Genomic DNA, 23,355 nt, shown 5'->3' with positions numbered 1-23,355 from the left:
TTGTAGGGGAAAAATGATGTGACCCTTCGTTTGTAAATGATTCGATTGACCTTTCTGGCAAGGAAGTGTGTGTGTGGGTGAACAAAGTGTCTTTTTCATGTCACCCATGGTAGAAACTAGACTGTAAACACTGTTCTGCTAGGGGTGCCAGGGACTTTAAAATGTGAACGAGAAGATACAACAAGCTGAATGATTCGATAAACTTAGATGGAGACAAGTCCTGAAATTTGTTTAATATTATTTTTGTCAGTTTACCAGTTAAAAGGAAAACTAATTTCAGCATCAGTCTTCCACTAACATTTGTATACGCTTATGTAACTATTGTCCTAACTATCAAAGGGACGTGAGCACATTGGGGAATAAGAGGAACATATGGGGCCAGCTTTTGGGAGATGTTCGGGATTACTAGTGCCTATTAGTTTCGGTATGAGCTGGAGCCACTGGATTGGTTGGGTTTTGAAGCGTAGCTTCACGGTCACGATTCACAGGAATAAGGAGCCCCACTCATCGCGTGGGATATGCAAGTGGTGGATTCGCAGGGTCGGCGGTGGTGAGACCCGGGACCACTGAATCTCCATTTAACCTCAGCATTAGCAGGCAGGATTCCACACTGCAGAAGAAGAGACTAGGCTGCGTTAAACATATTGGTGTGGCTACCTGAGACCTCTTTGGAAGAAGTAGCAGTTGATGTCATCTTATACCTTTTAATGTTCTGTGCTTATCAGCAAGATCTAATTGTTTTAAACTCTGCTTGTTTTTCTGTTGCGCCTTGGTGATCAAGTACAGGTAATTACACATCACTTTTCAACATCTATCTGTACTTCACCCAGGCTGAACAAAGAAACAAGTCATTTATTCGTAAATGATGCGCGCGTTGGTCATGCTGCACTTACGCTTAATTTTTAAGGATCACATATGCAAATTGTTTGTTGAAAGGCTGTCTTGCTGGAGTGTGCATAAACAGTTTTCATTATTTGCTATTTAAATATAAAAAGTGACATCAGTATTTCAGATGAATCAGAGTTCTTCATCCTAGTTTCAATATAGAAAGAATCAAGGTGTAATAAAACTCTTGCACGTGCACCTTTTAGTGCTGAATAGCTTATTTGTACACATTAAGCAAATTGTATTGTTATTAAATGACCACTCAGTATCAAAGCAGCAGGAAGAGGGAAATGTGACGTCTTCTCTGAATACGTAATTTCAGCTGAGGCTGATATTTTAAGCTCAGGTAGGGGATTCATTTGCACAGATTTATTACAGGTCATGAGAATCCTACAGTTCAGATCCCCAGGGTGGGTTTGAAGCTGCCTCTCCTCCTGCTCCGGTCCTTCTCCCCTCTCTTCCCTCCTTCTCTCGCTGCCTCCTGCATGGACACACTGACTCGTCGGCCTCCTGAGTACTGTCTTAGTGCAAGCCATGCTGGAGGGAGGATGCAGGAGCAGACCCTGTCAATCATTTGGGCATGAGTAGGATTTGGGGCACAAATGTGTAACTTGGCAGCTGATGTCTTCACGTGACAGGGTGGCATTTGGTGAAAGAGCAGCCTGGATCTGTTGCTCTCGTAGGGAAGGAAATGGGAGTAATGTCACCAGCCCCAGATGGGCAAGTACAGTGGCCCAGGAGAGAAAATAATGAAGAAAATCTGTGTGACTTTTTATATTATTTAGAGTGAGTTCTTGAGAAACAACCCCCAGGTTTAGGCATTTACCAGCACATAAAGCAAAATGGCAGGTGAAACGTGTCATGAAAACTGCGTTTGAGTGAGGTGGCAGTGGCTGCCTATTGGCAGTAACATCAAGTATAATCGCTGGACTGCAATGAACAATAGATTTGGTTTTATAGCCAATGCTATCTTTTAAAATTTATATTTAAATACCATCAACGTACTAGTTACATCAAGCAAGATTATAAATCTCAGGAAGCTAATTGCCAAGGTAGTGCAGAAGATTAATCTTTGGCTTCAGTTTATACAAACGTAGACGTTTTCTTTTAGGTTCACCCTTGTATACTGTGATACTTCAGTCCTGATTTGTATTCTCACTAATTATTATCTAATTATTACTGTGGGAGGAGGTGTAGCATCAGAGACTGTGAGAAAGAGGCTGGATCTTCTCTGAGACACTGAAGCTTCAGGAGCCCGACCTCCATCCGTGGCAGAAGAGGCAGCAGAGTTGGTGCTGTCAGCCCAGCAAAGAGCAACTCCCGGGGGCTGGAAGCTGGTGGCTTCTGGCAGCGGGAGGAGGCTCCTGCTCCGCTGGAATACTTGCAGCTTTGCACAAGGCTCCCTGCCCTGGGAGCTGCAGAGCACCCAGGATCACCCAGAGCTTCGAAGGGGCAAGTGTGTCAGTGGGGAGTTGCTGCAGGGGCCCCCATCTGCTGCTCTGTCCTGCATTTTAGGAAGCTTTGCAGCTTGCTGGGGGTGACGTGCAGGCTGTTGTGGAGGAGCTGCTGAGGCAGGTCTGGCCAAGGGCTGTTACACCCTGTTCTTCTTCCGTGTGGACTTGTGGACACCAGTGATACTGCCAGGATGGACTGGGAAGGTATCAAGCCTGGCCATGTGGTTCTGGGGATATGGGAGAATGGGGGCACAGGGGAAGTTCTCCTAGATCCTGCTGGTGAGTGAAAAGGATCTGAGAACGCCTGAACGATCCTGGGTCAAAAAGTGGTTGTGCAGCTGGTCTTGGCAACAGGGTTTTGGTTTCTGTGACCACAGGACCCTCTTGAAGGACTGCCAGCTTCTTGCTAGGGATGGGATCCACCTTTCAAAGCAGAGCAAGAGTATCTGTGCCAACAGGCTGTCCAACCTGGTAAAGAGCTCTTTAAACTATGAATGAGAAAGGAGGGAGAGAATGATCAGTGATTAAATAAAGTAGTGGGCAGGGTGGGGGGTAAAAAAGAGTTGAGTGGAGGGTAATGCAAACAGCAGGGACCTCTGGATGGACCAAACAGTGTTGAATTGTAATTGTCCCCAGGCGCATACATGTAAGTAAGGAAGTACATATGGGACCACATAAGGGTAAAGCCCTTGTGTCCTGCTAGGCCCGAGTGCTCCTCGGAAGTGCCCGGGCACTAACACAGAGCCTGGGCAACAACCAGGAGGCGCGGGAGTCCGTGTGCAGCTCCAGGGCTGTCATGGGGTCCGGGAGGAGGGGTGGGAGAGCTCACACCCCTGGAGTGCTGTGGTGGGTGGATCCAAGGCCTTTGCGAAGCACAGGCAGGGAGGGAGAGTTGTCCTTTAGGAGACAGAAGGCATGGAGCTCTGCCTGGGAACAGCGGAGGGGCACCCGGCAGCCTTTGGGTCGGGATTAGCAGGCGATATTGCAGTGGTGTCTGCTATAGACTGGTCAGGAGGAAGAATTGGATAAAGCTGCCTTCGGACAACTGGGTAAAATTTTTTGTTTGCAGTCCCACATCCCCATGAGGGACTTGAAATACCTGTGAAGGAAGCAGCAAACCCGGGGAGATAAATGGAAGAAGAGGAGTTGTGTGAGATGGGAAGATTTATAAAATAGGGGAAAGGAAAAAATGAGGTAAAAAGAGAAATTAGTGGGAGGTCTGACAGGTTTAGGATATTCATAGTAGGAAATGAATACTAGGAAAAATTTGAGGGCTAGTTGCTGGTTTTGACTGATAACAAGAAGCAGAGATCATCTATTCTGCAGTAATCTGTATTAAAGCTTTTCTTAAAAAAAGGTGCCTGTTACAAATAATGGTTACTATTAATCTGCAAGTCGTGGGGTAATCCCAAGAGCTATTTCTAGGTATTCAAAGGTGGGAAGAATGTTCTTAATGCAAATTCTCATCATGTTTGAATTTATTATGTAGTTCTGACTTCTGGTTGTATTGGTGTAGTCCAAATTATTTATATCAAACTTTATTGATAACAACTCAAATATTTTAAATGTTATTTTTAAAAATGGGACTCATGCAATATGATTATCAAATGTCATCTAATTTGCTGCATTATTTTGCGTGCTGGGTGAATCAGCCTCTCCCCAATGTACAAAACAATCTTAAATACAGATTTAACTCCCTATCAATCACCCCCTCTTTTCTCCCTTAAAAGAAATGGGTAGGTAAGGTGGAAGTTGGAGACAAGACAGGAAGGTGTCTCTAGTTGGTTTGAGCTTTCTGCCCCAAAGGGATGTTGGTTTGCTCTTGTCCCCTTTCTTGCAGCAGGCTGAAGTTAAGCACGCTTCTCCTTGCTAAACAGAGCGGTGAAAATGCCACTCAATTTAAAAACTATTAAACCTCTCTCCCTCCCCTCCGTGCCCCCCGCATATTTATTGTACGTGACGGAATCAAGGGTTTTGCCTTCAGAAAGCATGGCTCAAAATACTGGTATTAACTGAGTGGGTTTTTTATTGAAGATTGAGACTCCATCTGACTTTCTGTGGGAACAGTGGCTGGTCCATGGAACGTATATCTGAGCCTGATAACGTGCAGTGCTGGCTGGTACTAAATTGTGTTATTTTGCTTTAATTTAAAGGAGTAGTTAGTGTTAATCTAAAGTGGGTTGTGGGTTCTTCAGTCTTGACAAAACCTTCACTTAGCTGCCTTGACATCTGAATGCTCAGGTGTCAGATTTTTCAGTAGTGTGTGATGTAAGTGGCCCAAATCCCACTTTTCCTGGGTGAGAAGGGCCAAACTGCTGTTCTGGCTTGTCTTCTGCCTCAGCCCTTCTGGGATCCACCAGCGAAGTGTTCCTGCATGTGATCCCCTCTACAGGTGTGTTCAACGCCCGTCCCTGGAAAGGAGACACACTGATCGTGCGGCCGGGCCCGTGGGAGCAGGGAGGAGGCCTGGGGAAGCGGCGGGAGAAAGTCGAAAGTCAGCAGTGGGATAGGCAGGTGTGGGGCGGCTGAGGGGGCTGAGCAATATGGAGCAGGACACGCTCCATGAGATGGAAGCAGTTGCCCTGCAGGGATAGGGAGGAAGGACTGGGAGCAGAAATACGAGAAGACCGAGCTTGATGGCAGGGAGACAGACAGTGATGGGGGAAGTGGAGCCCTGGCACCGATACGGGTTGGAGGAGAACAGTCGGTCAAGTGCTGGGGGAGGCTCTGGGTGTCTGGATTCAATAAGATGAAATGCCTGTCCAGTTTCTTTAAAAGAGCTGGCAATTAAAGTGAGCTCGAAAAGTGCCTTGAAGAATGTTACTGCCATTCCAAAGGCAAGCACTGCAAAGCTAGGGAAGTGAAGAATTAAGGTTTGCCCAGAATGTTTTAACTGAGCTCCCTTGCACGTGTGTGTTATGATATAGTTTTAAATTATATAATCTCAGAACTTTATGGTCTCTGAAGACCATACAGCAGAGGAGACGGGTCTTTGAAAAGTTGCTTTGATTTGTTGTAGAAACTGTAGGTTAGGTCGTGAGTGGAACAAAATGCTGCAAAAAATTGAAGATTTGCTTAGCTGTTGAGTGGTTAGATAAGTGAATGCAGTTTTACTAGAGAATAAAGGTATGGTAGAATGGTAGGCACACTTGGAAAATGAGGTTTGGGCGTCTCAGACACCTACATTTGTCATGTTTATAATTCAGAGGTCTCCTCCCTTGCGTTTCCCCTCTGCGGGCACCGCATGGCAGAGCCGCAGGGCAGCCAGCGCCTTTGGCCCGCGACCTGGCAGTGCTGGGGCCTGCGTGTGGGAAGCAGCGTCCTGGAAGCCCCCACAGCCACCGGGAAGACAGAAATCGTAAAGCTGGGCTGGGACTTGGTGCAGGTCACTTCATGTGTAGCTCTTCCGTGCTTTGTTCTACCTTCTCTGCTCACTGCATGAGAAGGGCTTTTATGGAAAAAATTGGATGTCATCAACCCAATTAACTTCGAATGTTTAGAAAAAGTATATAAGAATGCGACTTCTCAAGTGCTTATTTTAAATGTTATGTTTCCACTCTTATCAGTGTGGCACCTTTCTTATTTTATATGTTATTATAACATTTTATATGGGGAAGAACATTAGTGTTTATATATAGCTTGGTTTTTTTTCTTTCTTTTTAATGCATGCTTTCCATATATTTGTCCTGGGAAAATCTGGATGCCCAATGTGCAACTAAAACTTTAAACTAGGAAGCGTATTTGCAGTCAGTTTTTCAATTTCCACTAATTCTTAATCTATTCTATTGCAAAAAAATTAACTAGCTTACATTTTTAGTTATATATTTACCTGCTTCAAGTAGAATACTAAAGATAATTTTCTGCTGACCTGATGCATTTTTAATTATTTTTTGAGAAGGTAATTCCATCTTTTGCTCTTTCCAATTTGCTTATGTTCTGACCATGATCAAAAGTAATTATTATTTGAATAGTTCCAGGTGCTGTGGCTTACCAAACACATTGTTTTTCCAGTCTTTTATTTTGAGGTGGACTAGTCTAAATTAGATGGACTCATTGAAATAGGAAAGTTTGACTATGTGCAGGTGGACTTTTGTGACAGCTAAGCCACACTTATGTAATTGGAGTGCCATATGCCTGCAAAAACGGATTGCACATGGTTGCATAGCATGTTTTGGAAACGCTTCTTTAATTCACACTCGTGCCAGGAGAAAGCAGAATAACTCCTTTTTTTGAGTTCCTCCTTAACTAAGAGGCAGTGCACCTGCACGCAGACCACCTGTCAGGTTCCAAAGTGGTGACTGCAGATGACCACTTTTACGCAGCTTAAGGCTGTGACTAACAAACCCATAAAAGCCTTGCTTTCTGCTTGCACTGCCACCTTCTCCTAGGGCGAACTTAGATGAGATTTCTCAGAGAAGACTCATTTAAGATTGTCCTGAGTCTGGAAAAAAAAAAAAGTGTAGAAAAGAATGTAGAAATGGTCAAAGAAAGAACAATCTTGTTGCAGAGAAAGAAAAGAGAAAGAAAGCTTTTAACTTATTCTGGCAGTTTAAGAGAGATGAATCAAAAATGAATATAATAAGAGTTCTATAAATTATTTTATTTATTTATTTATTTATTTTGTATGCAGGTACCTACCGATAAAACTGGCCTGAAAGGAACATCTGGGGGAAGCTGGGAAGCTTGGCAGTACTTGCACCTGAGTAAGTAAATGATTAGCTGGAAATCTACTTTCAGAAAGTTAAAACTGTTGAATATTTTTCAGCTTCTCCTTGCCTAATTGCAGACTGGAAATTGAGACAATACTTTGGGTTTTAGATTGAAAAGACTAGAAATATCAGGATTAGCTAAATGAAATTTTGCCTATAACTTTCCCTGCTTTATAGAAGGTTTGCTTTTTATTGCTACTCTCAACATAACCTTAAACGTTCATTGTGTGCAAGCCTTCTTGGTAATATGGTGTTTTACCGTTTTAATTATTTGAGACTAAATGATGAATTTGAGGGACATCTCAATTTCTTAAAATTAAATTGAATCTTGTCAGTTTGCAACCATAAGGAGAGACTGAGATTTAGAAGGACCGAAGTCTTACAAATAGGCAAAGTTAAGCGTGAGATGGTGAGAGAGGGAGGCCAGGAGGAGGACCTCGCGATGGCCCTGTGCGGCTGCCTGCAAATGATGGAGGCTGATTGACCTTGTTGGGGACAAGGGCTGTTGTCGCAGGTGCAGTAGTTCCCAGTAATATAGGACCAGGATAGTCTCTTCTTGTCAGCTTGGTTGGGCCATATAGAAGACCTTTCTATACTTTTAAAGGACTCCACCAACCCCAAACCCATCCTACGAAGATTGCTTAAAAGGCAGGAAAAGGTGGGTTTTTTTCCAGTAATACTGGCCGTCCACCTAACTTTACCTTTCCTGGCAATCCAAGTACTCTTCTGGTTACAGTAAATTATTTTAGATGTGAAAAAGGTAACTTGTTGTATAATTAATCTATTTATTTAATCGTGTATATTCACATATGAAATACATGTAATTTCAATGAATAGATAAGTACACTGTAGCACTAAACTTATTTCTGTTTGTACTGTGTTTTTAATGACATGCAAAGTTAATTGAGTTTTCTGAAACAATTGTCGGAGCTGGGTCTTTCTTCCTGCTGGGATTTATCTCATTAAAAGATTTAGTTCTGGAAGGTTTCAGAGTAAAGTGAATATTGTTACTTGTATTTACAATAAACTCTACAAGCTCTACATCTCAGTTGAGAATCACTCTCAATCTGATCTAAACTTATCAGTGCATTTTATTCCAAGTCTTTGTCATGGCATAATCATATTCTTGTACTGAATGAATGAGCTCATAAATTGATGTCTGTCATATCACCGTGTAGGAAGGCATGTTTCATTTTGCTGCACTATCTGCCTTTTCTCTCTTTGCAATGAACCGATAGGCAGAAAAAAATGGTGTCTCTTCAGTTGCTTGTGATACTAAGGGGAATTAAACATGTAACTTAAGATATGTGAGGTCATGAAAGCTATACACATATAAGCTTTTAAAATCAAGTGAATCATATCAGCCTTTATCATTACCATTTCTAAGAAGTATTTTAAACGTCTGGGATTTGCAAGTGAGCGTGAATCCCATGCTGCGTGCCCGAGGCTGTACCCGAGGTGATGGGTTTCCTCCCCACGTGATCCCCTCCGTAGTGGCCGTTCGGGCTGCGGTCCCGCGCGTGCCGCGCCAGCCCTCGCTGCGCGCGCTGGCCTGCGGTACGGCCCTCCGTGGACTTGTGAACAGGTGTCAGCCCTATTAGAGGATAGAAATTCTCTGTTCTTCATGCTGATGGCATGCTTTTAAATCACAATTGGCTCAGCAGCTCTGTTGTAAATCCAGCAGGGACCTCTGACAGAATTTTTTCCCTTGTTTCTGTTAACTTTTACACTAATGCACAGCAAATGTTTTCATTTATTTCCTGTGTTATCAGTCCTACTCTGCATATTTTGGTCTATTGCTTTTGACAGTGATGAAAGACAGGTATTTCCTGACCTTTTGTATTTTAGGCCCTACATAAGTTCAGCTGTTCATTTCAAGAATGTTTTTCTCTGCTTTGTTCCTGTTTTTTTCATTCGGAAGGTAGCCCTAGAAATTCCAGGTGCAATTGCAATTTCTTTGGAATTACAATTTCAATTTTGTGCTTGTTTATATGAGCAAAGAAGCCTGCTCATACTAAAGAAAGATGTTCATTCAGCTCAGCTCAAATATATGCAAGTGTAGTGTGTCCTGCCTTGAAGCAGAAGTCGAGTCCGTGTTATGTTTCCTTTTCCTGGAACATTGTCCTTAATTGTTGGAGGAAGGCAGAATTTAGGAACTATTGAACTGAGAAGTGGAGATAATCCAATTAAATTGTGTAGTCCGTTCCTTTATGAACACAAGTTTGAGCTCTACAATAATTCAGGTGTTTCATCCAATTTATTATTTGCCAGTTATTTGTAATTACTGTATCTTGCACATATTTTTTCCCCAGTTCAGAACTAAAATTGAGTGCCCTGGGCCCAGATTTTCTCAGCCGAGGCTGAGTGGCCGTGTCTTTGAAGGCATCCTGCGGGCAGCGGTTCTCGGGGGGTTGTTCTGGCAAGATGTGAGTTTTGTGACAGCCTCTGTCCCCGTGTGGAGCGACACAAATGGCGCTGGTGCTGGGGCTCTCTGGGCTGCGCTGCTGCGCAGGGGCTGGGGACACCGCTCACCTCCTTAGCTGCCACGCGGAGGTGAAGCCAGCGCGCACCACTCATACGGCCTGGTGACCCTCTAGGAAGACAAGAGCTCTGTAATTTCCTTTTGCACTTAGTTAATTTCAGGGCAGTTGTTGTTAACTTTGTGAATTATATTCAGGGATCATGACAGTTTTGAAAAGTATCACACATTCTGTTGTTACCTTAATGTAAAAACTCGTCTGGTATTCCCTGGGGATTTAAAACTTGTTTCTCTACAATCTTTCTGCCATGGAAGTAGATTAATTTTGTAACTAGACCTCTATCAGCTGAGAATCTACTGAAAACCTAAAAACACTGATGTATGATGAGGCAATTCTGGAAGGTCTTCTAATCTTAAGAGAAATTTTATGAGAGGTTGAGAGGTTTTCTCTTTTACTATATTTATATATTACGTATAAAGTTATTACATTTATATTTTTTATTTCATGCTTATCTAAAATAAAATGCGGGGAGGTATTTGTGGTTGGGAATGTGGCATCTGAATTTTGTGAATTTTAAATAACTGAAATTTTAATGAAAAGGAACCAAATGCATTTATTTAAAGAATTTTTATCTATTTAAATACCTTTTTTTTCTGAGACAACTAACTGTGGTTGCAATTTGCCCTTTGCTTTCTGTTTCTAGAAGACAACTTATTTCGATCTGACCTAAAATGTTAATGAAATTATATGTCCTTCCTTCTGTTGCCTGAAGCAAAGTGTCACAGCTTTTCATTGGTGTTTGGAAAGTTGTATATCACTTCATCTGGAAGGTACAAAAGTCCCATGGTTGGCCTCAGCATTAAAATATATAGACACTTCTGCTTTATGAGGCTGTAAACCAGGTAATTCATCACTGTTGGGCATGTGGAGATAGACGCCAGCTTTTAAAGAAAAATATGTTATATTACAAATTCCTTTAGAGGGGGAGGGCTTGTTTTGGGGGATTCCTGGAGAGTGGAAGCCTATTATGGTGATGCTGTGAGTGTAATAAATCATATGCGTAGCCTCATTTTTTATTTATTTATTAATTATTCCCTAGGTCTAACAGCATTGAAACATTTTGTCATAATAAATATAATAAGTATTATCTCCTCTTCAAGCAAGGAAAAGGCGTGGAGGAAGGATTTTCTTTTTTAACACGTGCAATATTGTCATTATCTGTATATTCAAAGGGTAGTATGTCTACAACACCCAACACTAAGCAAGAACAGAATGTGGTTGCACTGCTGTTGTCTGCCCAAATATCAAAAAAGGAGAAGGGAAGAGGGATGACTGGGGTGCTGTGCGTAGCAGTGCGTTGTGCTGTGAATGAATTTATAGTGTTTTTTTGGGAGGGTGATGGGACAACTCATTACAGGATGCTTGATCTGTCTGTTCATTGCTTTTTCACATTTAGGAAGCATCTATAGTGATCCTTCTTGCAAAACAGCTCATGCAGCAACTGGCAAAACAGAAGCAATTAGTGGTGTAATCTCAAAGGGAATCTCAAGCTTCCCTTTAAGTGCAATGATTAAATCCACTAAAATGATAACCACTGCTGCCAAGGACTCCGGTAATTGGTCACTAATGTATTTTGTTGTAGCAGTCGCTAACTGCGGGCTTGCATGCCCGTAATTAGTAGCGCGCACACGTTTGGTCAGTCACATTGCAAATGCGAGGAGCCAAGGCGAGAGCCGCGGAACTGAAGTCGCTCTGTGGACAGCACCTAGCTAGAGCTGAGCGCTTCAATAAAACAAGTGTCCTACTGTGCTGGAATACAAATGGGCTGTCTGTGGCAGGATACAGCAAAGCCATTTGGCAGAGAGGGATTGGAGAGCTTCTGGCATAATGTAATTGAATTGGCCATTTCTTTAAGGATACAGCAAATTGTTGCAGCATTCGTCATCATAAGGAAGGTCAGACAGCTTGCCAAGCATATGATATTCATAATAAAAAATAAAACGGTGACACTTATGTTTAAACACGAATCATGTTATAATATTTGTAAAAGCTGTGGAAATGAATGGGAATGGTCTTGCTGGCACTCATGCATTAGCAATCTAAGCAAGTTCGTAATTCAAGAGCGGAAAAGCAGAGAGGGATTGAAAACACCCCCAAGGGAATTCGGCTGGTGAGCAACATGGGGTCCCTCGGGCTGGAGAGGATAGTAGGAGTCTGGGCAGGAGTGTTGCCCACCCTCCCCTCTGATCTCTCTTCCTCCCTGAAGAGAACTCTAGACTTGTATGATGCTGGCTTTCCCCTTTTAAGAAAACACAGAAAAATAACAAAGAGGAAGGACTCAAGGAAGTGCTTAAAAAGAGACAAAATCTAAACCAAAGTTTGGCTGTTTTTTACTAGAATCAGTTATGTTGTGACAGAACAAGATGATGCAACAAGCTGCAGCATATCCGAAAGGCCCCACGAAGTGCTCAGTATTGGTGTGTTGGAAAAACCCTCACAGTCACATCCAGGATGCAGAGCATAAATTGTTCAGTGACGGGGGCTCTGGGCCGCGCAGCGATGCCTCTGCAAATGAGTAGCTGCTCGCTCGTCGGTTCGGAGCCATTCGAGAGACTGGCATTTTGATTTCCTGCACCACTGCACCACTGATAGGGTTGGAAATGGGAATCAAAATAATTAGGCTGGATATACAGATCCCAGCAAACCAGCCAGGAAAGTGGGGAGGGCTCGGAGAGCCACTTTGAATCCTGAAACGTATCTGCTCTTTCTGAGAAGAAAGAGGTGAACCAGAGTGCAGGTACTCACTGCTTAGATTGAAAATATATAATAAAATAATTGAATTATGCTTCCTCCTGTCAAAGCTTGTTAAAATGAGTAATAAAATACATTAGTATTATATTAAAATGGAGCACTTTTTCTTTTTATGTAATATATCTTAGTTGGAGCATGCACGGAGTACATACAGGAGAACTGGGAACGAGCCTCTTACGTAATCTGGTGCATTCCTCCTTGCAGATACAGGGTTGCTCCCATCAGGGCATTTTCCTCTATTTTGTCCAGCAGTGCCTTTCACAGGCCAATGGTTCTTCCTTTCCAGAGCCTCTCCTCTTAGTCACTCGTTTTCTATTAAAACAAACAAACAAAAAAACCCTCTCTCAGTTTATTCCTGTTTGATTGCCATACCTGATGGAAAAAAGCCACCTTTTTTCTTCTGTGCAAGTTTCTGCCTTTAGCTATTTGTAGATTATTACCCTGCTTTGTTTCAGTTGTCATTTAACCACCTATACAGGTTTCTCTCTCAATCTTTACTCAACCGTCTGTTTTTTTTGCCAGTTTTGCTATTGAGAGAATGCATTTCTTTATCTGACCAGACTCAACATTATTGAAAAAAAAAATCAAAAAAAAATCTTTTTTTTTTCTGTGCTAGCATGGTTTTTGTAGATGCTGTCCCAAAATGTTCCTTTAAAAAACAATCTCTCATGTAGCTTGCTGCCCATAATATACCCTGCTTCATTTACGGCGCAGTACAATTTTTCCATTCCTTTCAATATGTGTGTGTGTGCGTATATCTATATATATAATATGTATTTTTTAAAAAATTCCAAACCTGTTTATTTTGCACTTTCCCAGAGAGCTTCTCTCTGTTACTTTCTGTGTTTCGTTTTTGTTGCGTTAAATCTTCAGCCTTTCTTGTCTCTGCAAGTTCTCTAACTCAATCCAGTCGGCGTTAAGCATCAGAGTACTGTACGCTGGTGGTTTGTGCGCACGTCTAGGATGAGGAAAGCAGTGGATTCAGACGTCAGTATCTCCTGTGCTTTGAAGCCAGAGGTGCAGGCCAATGTTTCTAATACATGCTTAAATATTTGTCTGCTTTTGCCAAAGCTTCTCCTATGTCCTGCCCTTTAAACTCTCTCTGCATTTGCAGGAAAACTGAGCAGCTATTGGGTCCAGTTGCAGTTGCTGGAAACTCTTGATCTGTTTCTGAACATCCTTGTTCTGAAGCAAATACCATCCTTTTCTTCTTTTTTTTTCCTACCCCAGGCCTCCCAGCGATTTTAGAAGTTACTTTTCTTGTTCTGCTGTTCATTAATTCATTCAGTTCACTATTTCATGTCACTGAATTATAAACATAGTTATAAGGAATAGCAACGTGGTGTCTTTTTTGTCTTCATCTGTGCAAGCCCGTGATAGCTAAAGCTCCTTCAGAAGGTCTCATTTGTGTACCTCAAGGTGCATCCATCATGCTGAACAGTTCTTTTACGTAAGTCTGCAATTCTGCGATACAGCTAAAAGGGGATACGGTATTTTGGTCTCTGATTACAAGACTGAAGGTGTATTTATGATTACAAGATTAAAGGTGTATGGATATATGGAATGGATAATACCATTACTGGAATTAGTACTGGGTCTAGTACTCATGCTGCAAGGCTGGAGTTCAGAGTATTTAGATATGCTCAGGAAAGAGACTGAGGGTTAACTGAGTGTCGTATGGAGGAGCTCATCTCTTTGTCAGGAAATTAAGAAAACCCAATCTCTTTTGTCACGCAAAGACAAAAATATGTGGATTGGTTGTCATCTAATAGTAAGTATGTGAAGATTTATGATATTATAAGGCACTTTTGTTTGGAGAATACAGAAATAAAAAAGACCAGATGGATATAAACTGAGTCTAGAAAAATGCAGCCAGGAAACCAATTTTGTTATTTCCCCAATATTCATAGCTGCTTAACCTTGGGAAATTGAGATGATGCACTCTCCATTATCTGCAGCTTTACATCCAGTTCTGATGCACTTTTAAAATACAGGCTTCTTTCAACATTTCCAAGTTAGGTTTAATGTGTGTTTGTAATGTGCTTTGTGTGTTTGCGTTCCAAAACTTGTGCTACTCAGGAAATCCAGGTAGGTGCTTTTGTACTGGTCTCTTTTAGTCTTCAGTCCTGCGCCACGTGACCCTGCACACGCAGGGGGTTGGGCTAGACGACCTCTAGAGGTACCTTCCAACCTTAATGACTCTATGATTCTGTGAAGGTCTTCAGTTACGGTTTCATATATATGCAGACTACTTAACTGAGATGATGGCCATATGTTTTGCTAGGACATTTGCAAAACAGTAGCTACTGTATGAGTAAGAAATAGTTTGGTAATTTGTCCTGCTCCAAAACTCACTTCTGTGATGCCTTTTGCTCGATGCTTCTGCTGTGGTAGACATAGCCCGCTTCGATGAGAGGCTGACATGCTGACCGATATTCAGAGCTTACTGGAGTGCTTGGCACTGGTGCTCTGTGTAGAGAATTTGGAAAAAAATACTACTTTGTAGTTTTTATAATTTATCCCTTGACCTTTATCTGCAGTGGAATTGGCTGGCAAGCTCACAGCCACACTAAATGCAGCATTTTTATTCATGGCAACAGTCTTACAGAAGAAGAAATCCCCTCGAGTTTTGGAGAAAGGAGAAATGAAAGAATCTCAGCTTTTCTAGATGGAGAAATTGCTGAATGTGAAGCAGTGCAAATGGGACTGACTGATTGAACAGTGCTCAAACACCATGTACAGGTTCTGTCTCTGTCTGCACGGACCCTTGCCGCGCGATCCCCTGTGTTTTGACAGCTGCCATTCAGTCAGCAGTATAGCAGTGCATTTTATATAGGCTAAAGCAACAAGGCGGTGTGTCATGCAGATAACATTTTCTGTACCTGTTAAAGTGTTAAATGCTATTAAGTATTTCCCATTCCAATGTATAAATAACCTTCTGTGTTACGAATTCAAACTAATGGGAACACCTCACATATTTCAGCACCACAGTGTGCTATTTGTTTTGTCAGGAGACCCTCAGGCAGCTTTAATCTTTTAAGTTATTAAAATCAGAGGGCACGATCAGCAGGATGCACCCTGTAGCTAACTTGACTGTACAATAACGGAGAACAAATCGGGGTGACCATTTCTTCGGTGTCATGAGCACTACTCTTCGTGTCCTGTTGTCTTACCCTTGGTTATTGGAACCACATTTCTGCCTTTCTTCTGCAATAACCTTCAAAACAAATTACGTTCAGTAGGTATCATGCTCTGCAACTTTTCACTACGAATGTATATTATATTGGACTTTGTCTTCTGATGTATGACTAGCAAACCCCGTTCCTCATTATTCAGTGTTGATTTTGCTCTTGAAGGGCATGTAAAAACATATAAAAATATTCAATTCTTTTTGCTTTATCTGATCTCTTATCTCAACACGTAGAAACACGGTGAGTTAACTTCCCTTGTGTGACAGTATGAAATCAGGAAAGTTCTTAGTTTCACTGTAAACGGGTGGTGAAATTTCATTTACACACTGTAGAAACACATACAGTTTGTTATTAAAATAAATAAATATCACAGCTGTGCAGCTGTGTAAGGTTCAGTTCTACTAATGGACATTGCAAATGTGTTTGTATTTTTGGAACAAAAGCTGCTAATTTTTATGTGATCCCCAGGAAATCCATTTTTGAAGCTTGCTTTGTAATTGTAGCAAGCTTTTTTAATATATATAAATTTAAAATCTTAGTTATTAAATGACTAATACCTACCTCCTGTCCGTGGATCATTGGGAAAAATTAGGCTTGCTTAGGAAATGCTAAGTGACAGCACTAATATCTTCTCCCTACCATGGGAAGTGCTCTCCTTATTTTCCTTTTCCATGCCCCCCTCCAGGAAAAAAGGCAACACAAAAATGCAGATGTTGAAAGGCACAAAAATGTGTTTAAAATATTTTCCTTCTGCCTTGGAACAACGATTGCTGACAGCAGAGAGACTTGCTGGCTTGTTAAAATTAGATTTGACTCATCAGTGTAATAGCGGTAGGAAATTGTAGGATGGAAGGATGCCAGGAAGCCTATCTATATCTGTCCTGTCAGTAAATGTGAGGTGGTCCCTGGATGACCTTAGTTCAGAAAGTTTGTCCTGCCTGGCAGAGCGCAGGTGGCAGTTGAGCATCCTCACAGCGCGCTGCTTGGACGTGAGCGCAGGCCGGGGGCGAAGACCAAGCCCCACGGCCTTGTCAGCTGGGCGAGGGGCTCTCCCAGCTTGGCCTGCCTAAAAGCACGTCGCATGGGGCCCTTTTGCCACATTCCCTGGGCCCACGCTCGCTACCTCGCAGTCCTGGACCGGGCCGAAAAGGCGGCGTTTGGGAGGCTGCTGTGTTGGGGGTTATGGTTGAAAGCCACCACGTGGTTTTCAGGAGCTAGTTGTGAGTAAATGAGAGGACTGTGCCCACATCAGAGTCAGCAAAATTCTCGCTCATTCTCTTTCTCCTCAGCTGTTTTCTGCCAGTCCAGCCCCCAGTTGCTTTCTTGCTATAGTTGTTATCCCCTGGCTTTGTAGTAATCCAATCTATACAAGACAGTGACCTCTCTGTGCACCTTGCAGCCATTCACAGAAATGGTTGTAATTCTGCTGATGCAGAAAGCAGCTGCCCATTTAAATCTCTCTTACAGAGAGGCTGGTTATATCTGGGCTGTGCACTGGCTTCTATTTCATTTCTGGTGTAGTTTTAACATTATTTCCATAAGCAGCTTGGTTCCTGACTACTTCAGGGAGCGCTTTGCATGATATAATGGTAATTGATATCTGCTGAAGTGCTGAAGCTACCAGGCCCCCATTTAATGGATGCCGGTTGGAGATGGTAGAGCTAAAAGCAGCAGCATGTGCCTTGCAGAGAGCTCTGCTGCTGGAGATCTGCTAGCTGCTCTCACACGCTGGAGGAAGAATTTTCTGACCCTCAGGTCATGCGGTTGCTCTTTTCCTGGGTGGCAAAATGGAAGCAAAGTAGTCATGCCGGGACCATCAAGGAGGGATTTTAGTTTTAGTGTTGAGTGATGTTCAGGGCATTACTGTTCTCTTCATCAGTGCTACGAGTGCAATCAGACATATTTTAGAATAAATCTACATAAATAACTGGCTTATAATAATGCAGCATTGGTTTATATCTTTTTATATCATTTGTTTACAACTTCTCCATTTAACACTCTCTCTCTGTATTGTTATGTATCCATCTGACTGTATATATTCAGAGTTTATATATAACATTTATTTATTTTACTGGGACATAAGCAATTCTACAGCTGGACTGTATTGTTTATAGATATTATTTGTTAATCATTAGCAAAAATTTAGGAGGCGCTGGACCACCAAAGTTTTCATGAGATCGCTAGAGCCAACTCGACCGTACCACAGAGAAAACGAGGAAGTGCCCGAGGACGAGAGCTGCAACGAGCTGAACTGCTTACAGGTTCAGCGCGTAGTCCGTATGCTGCATTCCGGCGTACCTGCCTGTGGAAGATTTTGCTGAAAGTTACTACCATATTTGTATTTGAAAAAATGGATGGAGGTTATGGAGTTGTTTTCCTGTTGAGTCCTTGCAGGCCTGCGGGAGTGACGTTCTCCAAGGCTCTCATTCTTCCAAATGAGGGTGGTTTGCACAGGTCCCCTGGTAGCTTGTTCTGCTGGCCAAGTTGTTTCCAGAAATATAGCCAAAGCTTCCGTGCTGTACATCGAGTTCATTATTTATTGTCCTGTCCTTGATGATTAATGCCTTGCTGCTTGTCCTCTCTGAATTATCCTGTGTCTTAATTTGTAGGTGGTTGCTTGCTATGTTTCTTAAGATGAGGACAAGAGCCGTTCTCCTAAATATCCCGGTTATATGTTTTTTTTTTTTTTTCCTTTCCTTAAACATTTTTTGTGTTTGTCTTGTGTGCCTTTTTAAATGTTTTAAAGTCTAACGTTGAATATTGGGGTTTTTTTGGCCTTACTATTTACACTGAAGTTCAACTCAGTGTGCATGATATCGCGTGTGCTCTTAACCACACTGTTAGCCAATATAATCTTTAAACATATTCCATGTCCCCTGGGTGTCTTACCTACCATCTGCTACTTTATCCTGTTAGCTTGCTACTAGATTTCCCATCTTTACTCCAGCGTACTCTGCTGAAAAATAACCTCCTTGTATTTTCCCTTATTGATTGCCCCGTTTAGTCTTAATTGAACAGCTCATTGGGTTATGGTGACTTTTTCCAATTTCTCGCCCCTTTGTGCAAGAAATTGATCAAACATATTAAAGAATTGGGTTTTTTTTCCATGCATCTGGCACTGATTCTCGACTGGCACACACCGGTGTGTGTGGGATGGGTAGAAATGATTCTTTAAAACACTTTTGGATCACCTTATCTATTCCATTCATTGTTGTGGCAGGTATGAAGCATTGTTTGGGTCCAAAGCATTATTTGGTTGGCAGTGTACAGGGAAGGGAGCCTTTGGTCACCACCCTCCCCATCCAGCTCGCCCCCAGGCACGTGGCGGCAGGGGCTCCCCTTGGCAGTCGCAGAGCGGCCGGCGCTGGAGGGAGCGTGGAGGCGGCCCAGGCCGAGCCCCTGCTCGAGCAGCGTCAGCCGCTGCACGTTGTGTGGGGTTGCCTCGCGGCCGGTTCTCCCTCACCCTCACAGTCTAGCAGCTTTTCCTCTTAATGCTGAGTCACCGATGAAAAGCTTTAGTTTCCTGGGCGCTTTTTGGAAGCAAACAGCTGGTTCTGGCCACGGAGCCCCGCAGCGAGGTGGGCGAGCGCGGTGCACCTCAGCGGGCGGTAAAGCCGCCTTGGCCTTCGCGTCGCAGCCATGAGGAAACTGGGCAAGCTGTTGCTGTGAAGCTGCCCAGCTGGGGAAAGGGACACGCCGTTTCCTTTAAATCTCTGAGAGACAAGAGGATTCTTGGAAAACCTTGCAGAAGTATTTATAAACCTTGGTGTTCTTAAAACGAGTATGACTAATGGCCGTAAAACTCTCTTTTTGTTGTTAAGCTAAAAATAGGTTAGCAAGCCGAGGCTCAAATCTGATGCCAGTTCCAAACAACTGAATAAACATCTTTATTGTTAATTGAAAATTCTGCTTCGGTTGGGTGGCATTATTTTTTAAGACGGGAAGATGCTCATTCACTGCTCATCCTCTGTATTTTTAGACAAAAGCTTACCTGATAAAACTCCAGCTTTTCTCAGCTGATGAGCTCAGCCAGCGCTTGGTTCCTGTCCATGTACTACAGAACACAAAGCGTATGGAATATTGCTGTGGAATATTTAGGTTCGTTTATAAATACAAAGATTTATGTGTACAAATTGGCGTCAGCCTTAATTGATTTGGAATAGTTGATTAGGCTCCGCAGCTGAGCCAGCCTTCGTCTCGCCGCCGCTGGGAGAGGTGGTGCTCCCCTCTCCTGCGCCTTCCCTCGCTTCTGCCCATATGGCGCTTGTCTGACTCCTTGCAACACTCCTGAACTCCTTCCTGGAAAAGATCAAGCCATTTTATCTACTTTGTTGGTATGAAACAGGTGTGAGGAACTACGCACTTTCCATCTGGAAACAGCGTTTCAGCACCAGGGTTACAGGTCTAAAGAGAAAAAATTTAGTGCCTGAGGTACGAGCTATTTCAATAGGGGTTCATTTGCACTTACTGTTTTGAACAAAAAAAAGCAGTAGTCTAGTTTTACATGCATCTTCTGTGATATATTTTTAGCCATTGCCACCTGCACATGATATAATAGTCCCGTGTCAAAAAAAAGAAAAAGAATGGCATTTCTAGCACAGATGGCATGATTGATAGAGTTGTGGTTTTACATACTTTGAATTTTAGTTGAGTGAGGAGACTTTCTACTCTTAAACTTAGACTATCCTGCATTCCAAAATAAAAGATATTAAAAAATGTGGTGATGCATGTATATTTGGCAGAGAAACAAGGCTTAGCTTTTTTTATCCAGTAAAAGGCAGTGGTCGCAGAAATAAAATGTTCTTTACTGGCTAATCATAATAGCACTTGGCTCTATTTCAGTAATTTTTGTAATAATGACTGAATTGCATGTTTGAAATATGGGTGCTCTGCTGCTTAATTTGACTTTCTGTCTTTCTGGGGTTCAGCAAATGAGCAAGATTCATCTTTGGTATTGTGCCATCAGTTGCAACAGCCACACTGTGCAGGGGCCAAAGTAATATCGGGAAACATTTCTACAGTTTATTTGCTTTGATGGTTTGATGCCATCTTGAATTAAAAATGGCCTTAGAAATCATGTATGAAAGTGCATGGTTGTATTGGCAACCCTACCTTGAGATCTGGGGCAAGCAGCAGGCCAAGAAAGTTTTGTTAGTGCAGCCACTTTGCAGCCTTGGCGCAGAGATGGGGATACTGCAGGAGATACTGTAGGACTGGAGCAGCTGGAGGAAGCAAGGCGCAGAAGATGCCAAAGGTTTCAATGTCTCCTCTGATATTTAGGATCTCTGGAATTCTAATAGCATTTTTGACTGCTGTTTGTATCATAGAATCATAGAATCATTATGGTTGGAAGACCTTCAAGATCATCAAGTCCAACCATAAAGCCATCACCACCATGTAGCTCCTTAGCTCTTTTAAGGTTTTCTGAAGAAAATGGGAGCTAACTAGGTACAACCATAGAAACACGTTAGCCACCTAGCACTGACAGCAATCCTAGATTTTGGATTGCTGGCCATCAGCACTGGTGTAGAAAACATTTTACACTTCAGCTAGGTTCATATTGTAAGTACTGAGATTCTGTTGTTATCTCTCGGGGACCAGCCACTGCAGAGAGATGTCTGAGCTGGGGGTAATGAATTACATGAGCCTTTGCTCCACCACGTCCAAGGATGGGTTTGCCAGACCCGTGCTGAGGCTTGGGTCCTTCCTGCTAGGGCAGCGCAGCGCAGCGCATCCCAACGGCCCCAACGGGTGCTGCCCAACGGCCCTGCACGTCCCTGACCGTGGGGCTTCCTTGAGGTGCGCTGGGCCAGCGGGGCTGCCTGCGGGCTCTCCACAGCCCTTCCTCGGACCTTGCCGGCCTGAGCAAGGAACCAGGGCCGCGCAGGCAGCACGAGGGGAGTGCGGGGGGCTTGACTGATGAAACACAGGTTTCAGTGCAATGGAAGCTGAATGTGTTTTAAACAGCAACTGAAGAGACATTTTCTTGAGCCTGCAAAATAGAGACTTCTAGAAGAATGAGTGGAAACAGGATTTTGAGGGAAAATAGTAGTAAGCTTAAGCCCAAATGGCTTGGCTTCTTGTTTTAGTGTATGTGAGGACAGCCCTTTATATTTTTAAATGATCAGTGATTTTGAATGTCCGGGTGTGTGCTCCTTAGAGAGTCAGTGGTGCTTAGTGGCTTTGAAAATCTGCACCCATAACAAATTATCTGAGAGAGGTGACTTAGAGCAATGTTACTTATGCATGTTTGTGCATTTGCAGAGTGCATATTAACACTTCTTTTTTCCCCATCTTTATCCCAAGGTTTTGAGGTTCTTTAATATTGTGTATGAAGCAGCCTCTTAGACCCAAAGGCTTGGTAAGAGCAAGTGTTTAATAACAACTGTAGGTAACAGTTTTTGGAAGTGCGGACGGGGTGAAGGAAGCGAGACAATTCAGAGGATGCTGGATTTGTGGCAGTCAGCAGCAGCGGGGCCAAGCCCAGAGCGCTGCCCACGTGCAGGTTCATCGGGCCTGCCCGTTCCCTGCCCTCCCCCTCGCAGTCCCATCTGCTGCCGCCTCCTGAGTCATATCGGGCAGGCACGAAAATGGCTGTGGTTGCTACCTGTTTGTGGGTGATTGGTTGTTTTTCCCCTCCGATTGCTGCGGGCGCGGAAGAGAACAGCAGCTTATCAAGCATTTCAATCTGGTTTGCGAGTGTAACAGCTTTGGAGAAAATGGCCGCCTTGTTTTCCAGCGCTGTCCCAGGGATGACCACGCAAGAGAAAATGAGGATCTGAGCATGAGAAATCTCCAAGTCGTTTCCCGGGCCATTTAGCATTTATAAATACGCTGGGAAGGATCCTTTTTCTTTCCAGGTAGCTGCATGACTTAAGTCCTTTAGGATTTACCATTCAGCACGGTGATTGTGGCTGCTCTGCTGGAAGGATGGGCTTGTTCTGAGTACAGGCAGAAAAGTGCGATTCCAAAATGTCATAAATATCCCTGGGGAACCTTTCTGATAGAGACACATGTGTCTTGCTGTGTACATACTCGTGCACAAAACACATAGACACCTTTGTGTATGTGTATATACGTGAATATATAGATATATATAACAGGGGAGATTTACATTTGAGAATTGTTTTCCAAGGTGTTGACAGTACAATCATTAACTCTTTAGTAGTTACATTAAGGAAGTATTGTTTACTAAAGTGTATAGTGCCTCTTCTCCTAACCTTCTTCATTTTGCAGCATTTTGATAACACAGCAATCAATGCATTAGAGGCAGACATTATGTAGTATAAACTAGAAATGCATATAACCATTACCCTGGAGTATCTCTCTAGGCCAGGAATTTTTCAGTATTAATGCACAAATGATGGGCGCAAAACAAATCTCTCTGAATAACCCACTAGAATATTGCATGCTGTTGGAATGCGTTATCCCATTATAAGGCGGGAAAATAAAAACAACTTTTATGAAATGGTGCTAGGGCTTTTGCAGCAGTGTGTTTCCTTCCATTCTTCAAAGGAGCTCAGAATGCTTTAATGAAGCAAGTCTCTCGACTTCTCTTTGAAAAGGCAGAATCTTCCTATGGAGCTTTAATTTCTAGGAGAGCAAGAACGTAACTTTGGGGGAGTATCACAGGAAAGTGCTTTAAAAATGAGCAGATCCCTTGGCTTTTGGACCTCTAATGTGGGAGGCTGGCTCGTAAACTGTGGTAGATTTAGTTACAGTGATTTTTAGATGTGACTGCCCCAGTTATCTGATGAATTTAATCATTCTTTGTCTTCTAAAGCTGGATCTGTGGAGTGGAAGCATGTGCCTCATGGTTGTCCCC

General features: G+C 42.8%; 1 protein-coding gene across 1 annotated transcript in view; it reads left to right on the top strand.

Annotated features, from left to right (window-relative positions):
- The first annotated feature begins 6,939 nt into the window (after nucleotides 1-6,939).
- The window catches only part of TBL1X (transducin beta like 1 X-linked), a 133,682-nt gene continuing 117,266 nt past the window's right edge, over nucleotides 6,940-23,355 (top strand). The window contains exon 1 of the mRNA XM_088520243.1: nucleotides 6,940-7,042. The gene's annotated coding sequence lies outside the window, so the exon portion shown is untranslated. The remainder of the gene's footprint in view (nucleotides 7,043-23,355) is intronic.

This window comes from Tinamus guttatus, unplaced genomic scaffold (genome assembly GCF_059628265.1).
Source record: "Tinamus guttatus ecotype Peru unplaced genomic scaffold, ASM5962826v1 Tinamus_guttatus_pri_ptg000083l, whole genome shotgun sequence".
In the NCBI taxonomy this organism is placed as follows: Eukaryota; Metazoa; Chordata; class Aves; order Tinamiformes; family Tinamidae; genus Tinamus; species Tinamus guttatus.
Note: the sequence above shows the minus strand (reverse complement) of the source record. Positions and strands in the feature narration are given on the sequence as shown.